This window comes from Ostrea edulis, chromosome 7 (genome assembly GCF_947568905.1).
Source record: "Ostrea edulis chromosome 7, xbOstEdul1.1, whole genome shotgun sequence".
Taxonomy (NCBI): Eukaryota; Metazoa; Mollusca; class Bivalvia; order Ostreida; family Ostreidae; genus Ostrea; species Ostrea edulis.
This window is the reverse complement of record NC_079170.1, coordinates 24,932,385-24,940,627: the sequence shown is the minus strand read 5'-3', so window position 1 is coordinate 24,940,627 and position 8,243 is coordinate 24,932,385. Positions and strand designations below refer to the sequence as shown.

At 34.9% G+C, this 8,243-nt stretch overlaps 1 long non-coding RNA gene across 1 annotated transcript; it reads left to right on the top strand.

The window, feature by feature from the left end:
- The first annotated feature begins 6,798 nt into the window (after positions 1 to 6,798).
- Positions 6,799 to 7,736, top strand: LOC125654918 (uncharacterized). The gene is made up of 3 exons (XR_008796772.1): positions 6,799 to 7,166; positions 7,309 to 7,367; positions 7,644 to 7,736. It is a non-coding gene; the product is annotated as an uncharacterized LOC125654918 (long non-coding RNA).
- The last annotated feature ends 507 nt before the right edge of the window (positions 7,737 to 8,243 follow it).

The following is an 8,243-nucleotide window of genomic DNA, read 5'->3' as shown; positions in this document are numbered from 1 at the left end:
CCGTCTGATAAATACAATATGTACATGGATGTATGACTTTAGAGCCTAGGAGTTTACAGCCAAATACCTTTTATTATATTTTACTTATGTTGTAGCAATCAAGAAAAGTAGCAGTTTATAAAAATATAAACAGTAAAAGGTCACTATGGTGTTTTCATTGTCATACGAAACTAGCAGCCTTCAGTGTATGCATTTCAACCTTTCAGAGCAAAATCCTTTTGAATTAAAATCATCGAGCACTGTTAACGAAACATATTCTTTCCTTAAGGGAAAAATGGACCTTGGTATATCACATTTAAACTTAGAAGTCATGAAGGGAAAAGACTGAATATTCATTAAGGATATGGTGATTTTGACAGTAATCTCATTATAAATATTTCAATTCCCCATCTCATTCCACCTTGTCCATGAAGGTCAAAATTCAAACGAAAATTTACCCTATCACACTAACAATCCAAGTTTACATACATCATGCCGTAGACAACGAGGTCACTGAATTAACACACTGGGAACTGCGTAACCATAAAACTGCAAAGATAACACAGAGTCGTCCATTTCTGCTTCATACTTGGATATTTTATTGAAAGTAGACATTTACGGCAAACTGACAACTCAACTGTATGACAAACGGGATGATTTCAGCTTCTCCTCGTCAACTATATCTCAACTGATTCGATATGCAAGAGCTTCTTCTGCGTCTAGTCAGTTTTTAAATCAACGAAAGCTAGTTGATGGTACAGAGGTATCAACAGTCTCGATTAAAGTCAGCAAATTCTATGATCGTTATAACGATCTAGTTCGTTAATACAACCTATCATTGGGTCAAATGCTGTCTGACGTGTTTCATACCGATTGTTAAGCCGTTCTTGGCACATTGATTTTGATGTGACCGGTCAACAGGGGATGTTTACTCCTCCTAGGCACCTGATCCCACCTTTGGTGTGTCCAGAGGTCCGTGTTTGCGCAACTATCTATTTTGTATTGTTTATAGGAGTTATGAGATTGATCATTGTTCGTTATCTTCACCTTGCATAGATCATGTAGAAAATCGTACTAATCCTCAAGGAAAGTGAAGATGTTAGGGCTTTTTACCAAACCATAAAGAGGTTATATACACGATGTTCCTTTTCCTTCACTTTTACAATGCCTCAACATACATTAAGGTCAACACGAATAGGTAAAGATAACAAACATTGACCAATTTCATAACTCCTATAACGAATACACAAGTAAGGATTGGGGAAACACGGACCCCAAAACCAATCTCATTCAAATCAGACTTCTTAGATCCGCGCCGTATACTCTGCTTCAGTAGATATCTGACATAACACGATTAGGGGTCATATTCAAATGAACTTTATGTCAGCCAATCAGCGCGTCGGCTTTGAAATCGTCGGTGTTAACAATTCAACGAAAATTACTGCGATTGTTTGGTTTGGAAAAAAAAACATATCACAGCAAGATGCGACGTCACAATGCACCGTTGACGTCGACTGGCGTTATATCCCTCGCGTTATTTAAGTAAACCATCTTCAAAACTATTCAAATCGTACCCATCCCTATTCATAAATAAATCGGATTTCACAATTAATTTAATTTAGGTGTATTTCATCTCGTACGTTTTGTTGTTTGTATGAACGGAATATATTAAGCATTATTGCGAAAGTTTAAAATTCGTTATGCGAGAATATACAATTTTACAGTGTGGAATAAACTTCGTGGGAGAGAGATTACAGCAATTTGTTTACGAATTGCCAGGAACCGCCTAAATAGCCATATTGTCTGTATGGCGCAATCTGACTGGCTGATAGTTCTCATGAATATTCCAAGCGAAAGGTCATGCAAACATGACCCCCTATGGGGTTATGTCAGATCCTATTATAGCGATTGTGAGCGTATCCTAGGATCTGATTTTAATTAGATTGACCCCAAGACATACCAGTGATGGGATTAGGTGCCTTGTTGAGCAGATATCCCCGTCGACCGATCACACCCACCATGAGCGTTATACATGTACATATACATGTGTGTCGATCAGGTAAATAGTGTAACCTGCCGTCGAAAACAGTATCTAAAGAACAGCCTGAAATAGGTATGAAACACATTAGACTTCATGTGACCCAATGACAGGTTATATTGCTAAAGACTATAATTGGAATTTACATGTACAAGACCAGAATTCAGATTGAATTATTTGATTATTGATTTTGACCATCACAAACTCTTCGAGTAAGCGCAGTTTACGAATAGTACTGCTTCCGAATCACACTGCTTGTTCCTTAACATTAAACTTACTAACAAACAAATATATGTTGTCTCCATAGAAAACATGTATCGTCGGAAAAACAAATCAGTTTCATTTCCCATTATATTTCAAATTCAAAGCTACACCCTGTATGTCATACAAATATACTTTTACATGGGCATCCAAGCCTTTTTAATAATAAATCAATCAATCCAGTTGGCCATGCCATTACCGGTGATGTTCTGGATTCACCAGCTATTTAATGTCGAAACAAAAAAAATCTAATTCTTTAAAGTGATTGGTATTTATAATACCAGTGTATACCTTTCTGTGTGTGGACATCTTTTAGAGTATGAATAGGTACTGATTTAGACATCTAAATAATACATCGTTCATATATCCAATACCAACATGTTTACTTGCTATTTATTCAATTTTAGGCAAATCATAGCCGAATACTGAATTCAAACGCACGCACTACTTAGCTCTGATGCGAATGAATTTCCTCACTGCTGATAAAGCTTTCATGTTTCAATTTTCAAAGTTTGTTATATTAAATAGTATTTTATAAACAAAACTTGCATTCAGTTGCTCAGCATGATTATATCAGTCATCCAAAAATTACTTTGCTAAACACCACTCTAATTCAACGAACAACGCTTGTGTCTTATGTCTTATGTCTTGTGTCTTATGATTAACTCGGACATGTCATGAGCAGAGATCAAATCCACAACCTCCTGCTTACGACGTGAGAGTTTTACCACTGACCTACCAGGACCGTTTCCATGGAAATTCCAACATAACATTTTTTGAAATGATATATATTTATTATTCTACTTCATGTGTGTCTTTTTTATTAACTTGCAGATTTGGGAATCCTTTGGAATATTATCCCTGAAACTTCATTGATTCCCTCAATGTCTTATTATCTGTAAAAATAATCGCCATTTTTCCAGATCATCAGACCTCTGGGGATCTAATGCACGATTCTTGAAACTTAGAAATATAAATCCAGGTCACTTATGTGATACATCAGGAAAAATAATCGTTATTGTTGATTTTCAAAATGATGAAATCCAGTTCTTAACGTTCTTTGCTGCACAACACGCAAAGATTTCAATTCAACGTATTTTTATCTTTGTGAGGTTCAAACAATTGTTTAAATTTAAAATATTGTTACACCATACGGAAAACATTTACTCTAAACTTTTCGAATTATTTCGTTACGTTGTATCATATAATGCGTTGGTCAAATTAAGTTGATCATAAGAACATCCTTGTGATTTTCCTGATTACCGTATAACGGGTTTTTTAGTCGATTTGTTTGGTCAAAAGTATGCTAATAATTTTAGCGGAATAAATTTTGGCGGACAGGGAAGAGTTGTCTCTCTTGCAAATGCTGAAGTAGTCATTGGGTGCAATTTGGCGGGAAGCTATTTAACCGCTAAATAAGCCAAATTTATCAACCCGCGGAAAACCCCCGCTCTACGGTATATAGTAGTTCATTTTCGCCTATATTTCGAACAGATTCATTTCATATCCAATGTGTTTGAAATGATTGTGTTGATACATGTACGACCATCAGTTGCGAATACGAGAAAAGAATGTATGATGATATTTGGAGTCAAAAGAGAAATAATTGCAAGATACATGGCTAATTCTTCCATGCTATTACATGGTAAATACATTAGATGATGCATGCTATTGACTATGCATAATATTTTACTATTGATTACAAAAGTTCCAGTGATGAGCTAAATAAGTTTACAATAAGTACGATATCTATGCCCATTACCTTGAGATATATGGAATATGATGCTATCATAAAACATTTCAAGTACTAATATATGGAGGACAAAGTATCGAAATACGCACGGATACTATAGAGATATTTGTCTAAAATTGGCACACTGATTTTGACTGCGGATAACTCCGTTTACCTGAACAGGATATAGGGCTCACGGTGGGTGCGACCGGTCGACAGGAGATGCTTACCCCTCCTGGGTACCTGATCCCACCTCTGGTCCAGGGGTCCGTGTTTGCCCAACTGTCTATTTTGTATTGCTTGTAGGAGTTATGAAATTGATCACTGTTCGTTATCTTCACCTTTCATTAGAAACCCTAAATTGAGCCTGAATCAATTTTCTTCATGCACGGTTCATTTTTATAACGTATTATTGTACTTTGCTTGCTGTACATGTGGAATTTAAATGGCAATCAATTAATTATGCAAATGTTTTATGCTGCTGGGTTAATTCTTATCCATGACAAAATATATTATATTAGAATCAAAACAATCAACAACTGAATATGAAATGGACTTTTTACTGTGAGTGACTGATAAAATAAAACCATCAAAGCAGTCAACAATTTACGTTTTTAACAAATATTGAATTTCGCAAAAATTAGAAGAGAGATGAAATGCACCTGTGTGTTTATCAAATCTAAACACACTGATTTAATTATACAATACGCTTTATATCTTTACGCATACCTCCCTCGATATAACTCCACCCCCATTGCAATGCCAAAATTGTCGAGGTACAACTGCTGGCGTCCTAAGGGGAGATCACTGTATGACAGTGATACATACCAGGTCAACAGCAAATAAGAAAAAATATGAAATTTTGAGGCAGAAATAAAATATTTATGAATGAATTATTATACGGGCCATCCGGGGATTTTGAGTGTATCGTTACAAGACCACTTCTGTATTTCCGAGAATTATTCATTATAACCACCATTTTAGAAATGAATTTCAATATATTTTCTTAGTTTGTTGAATTCGTTTTCAAGGATTGTTTATCAATGGAATATCCTTGATAACTGTGACAGGATGAAACTTTGCATTTGAATCAGCAATAATTTCATTAATGTGTTCGAGTATACCTTCCTTTACTTAATTAACACTATGCTGTAAATTTGCCATGTTGATTTTGCGAAAGATATTACTATTTATCACATCCTACATGTTCTTGTGGTCTAGTTCTCTATTTGGAATACGCAAGTTCAGTTTCTAGATAAGAGCTCTTCCGTGTAGGAATTATATTTAGTGGAACTTTGAGTGTCTAAGTGACAGAGCGATCCTACGGTCAGTGAGGAAGGCGAAAAATGTATTATAAGCGGCTTCTCTCTACATATATGAATGTAGGAAATGCAAAATACTATCGAATGAAATGTTTTACTAAAGTAGAAACATAAAAACAACATCATATTTGCAAGCAATAACCTGGATGTATTACCAACGATCAACGAAATAACGTTATATAATAAGAACCTTAAAACTTATAATTTACTTAGTTTGTGTACCAGTCGAATTCCGGTGGTGAAACAGCCTATGAGAACCTTAATGAGAACACACACTTATGTTGTGATGAATATTTGTCCCACTCTCGAATGTAAACGCGCCTTACCATGTATGAGAGCTCTTCAAATGAAAATAACTCGAATGTATCTCGAACCCGGCGTATTGAACGTTATATTTTAATCATTTTCCCGTTAGCTCTATAATAAAGATGGAAAAGTAAAATGTAAATAAACACGACTGCGCACTATAGTTCTCGTTGTAAGTTTTATCCTCTCTCGTGGCCAAAATAAAAATAGGGGACAACTTATTTTAGCGGGCTAAAATAGTGTACGGGTTTTCCGCAAAAAATCCTCCGCTCTATGAAAGCTGAAGGTAACGAACAGTGATCAATGAAAGATGAATATAACGAACAGTGATCAATCTTATAAATCCCCTAAGCAATACAAATTAGATAGTTGAACAAACACGGACCCCCTGGACACACCAGACGTGGGATCAGGTGCCTAGGAGGAGTAAGCATACCTTGAAGACTGGTCACACCCGCCTTGACCCATGTACCTTTATCAGGTAAACGGAGTTAATCACCTTTCGCACAATACATTAAGCTGGTGATAATCGAGCTCGAAATGAAATTAAATATTTTATTTCACTTAGGAACTGTCAGAACACAGAGAATACATCAGATCATAAAGAGAGCAACTTATCTATCTATCTATCGAACAGTGATAAATATCATAAATCCTATAAGCAATGGGCAAACACGGACCCCTAGACAGAACAGAGGTGGGATCAGGTGTATAGGAGGAGTAAGCATCCCCTGTTGACCGGTCACACCTGCCGTGAGCCCTATATCCTGAACAGGTAAACGGAGTTATCCGTAATCAAAATCAGTGTGCCACGAACGGTCTAACAATCGGTATGAATCACGTGAGACAGCATTTGACCCTAGGTTGTATTGACAAATTAGATCGTTATAACGACCATAGAATTTGCTAAATGCTGACTTTAATCTCAAAACGCCTATAAGCAATTTGAAAGTGAGAGTTCGGCAAAAACGGACCCATGGATATACCAGAGGTGGGATAATGTGCCTGATAGGAGTAAAGGTTAAGATAACAGTGATCAATCTTATAAATCCTATACATTCAAAATTACGAGTAGGTAGACATGGTGTCTAAGGGGAGTGTGAAATATGCAACTTGCCTAATTTGACATTTTAAAAAGTACAAACTCTGGGCCTTTATGTGGTAGAGCATCCTTACCCGTCTGGAATAATAAAATGTTTAATTTATATTATTACATGTGTTCAGTGTTTTTAATTTTACGATAAATAATATCAGCTTAATATGTGCAATAAATACACAAACAGGTTTCCATAGTTGGTATTGAACAACTTTTAATATTTGAGTATTTCCCTTATGGCCAGCTATAGTTTAGGTTGGTTACGGATTGTTTTTCATGGTTCATCGGTTCGTTTCTTAATTATTGGTCACATGACAGTTCTTGGTCAGTGTAAGATTCAGTTTGAATTTAGAAATTGAATTGGGCAGTTGTGTCATACTTTAGTTGAAAACTTTGGACATTTGGACTTACAGACTACAATCTACTAATCAGGTCAGTTACTAATTATGTTAAGGATTTTATGCATAGAGTGAGTGAGAGTAAGAGTAGTATGATTATTTTATTTCTATTTATTTCATAATGAGTGTATTGCTTCAGAAATGTGAGTAATATATATGTTTGTATTAATTGATAGATATACACCAGATCTACACATTACTATAGATCCATCCGGATTCTAATACCACATATTTGGTAAGAGTGTGTTATGTATTGTTTAGGTGGCGTTTGATATGTTTGTCTTGCCATTATATGTTCTGGACAGGTTCTTAGTTTAAATGCAGAATATTAAGTAAATTGGATTAATTATGATTTTATATTAATGATGTGATCTGATGAAGAAAAGACAATTCTATTTATGTGATTAATGAAGATTAATATGGAATTATTTCTTTGCCATGTCTGTCCGTGATTTTATGTCGTGTAATATGTAATGTGTGCATGTTTAATATTTGTTATTACTTATTGTAGAATCTTTTGGATGATATTTATTGGATAACATTTGGATGATCTGTGAATGATGTTATTCTGAGCGATTGTGATAAATAAACCTTGTGACCGGTATACTTGTTTGAGTTATCACCCGGTAACATTTACATTATTTTTCATTACTTAATCGCATTGTATATGTTAACAAAGATTTTAATTTAAAAGTTTGAAAAGTAACAAATATAACCCATTTCAAACAGACATATGGTTAGCAAAAATAGGTTTCTAAAAACATTTAGGGATTTTGCATTGACAGATATGACCAACAAAATTAATTTTAATTCTTGTAATTTGTCTAAAATGGTGAAATTTGTTAAATCTATATCAAAATAATCATCAGTCATATGCAGCCGGTGTTATACCAAGTTAATCATGCCGTTACTATAGTAGCAACAATTTTTAAAATTGTTAATGAATTATGCACGGCTTCAGGTTTGCAGAAATGCCAATATCATTTGATAGGGGAGACGTATAATTAATTTCCTACAATTCACGTCGAAATGAATCACTGTTAGTCATAATTATAATATTATATCAAATTGCAATTCGTTTACTCTGTGCTAAGTGTCTATATAGCAATGG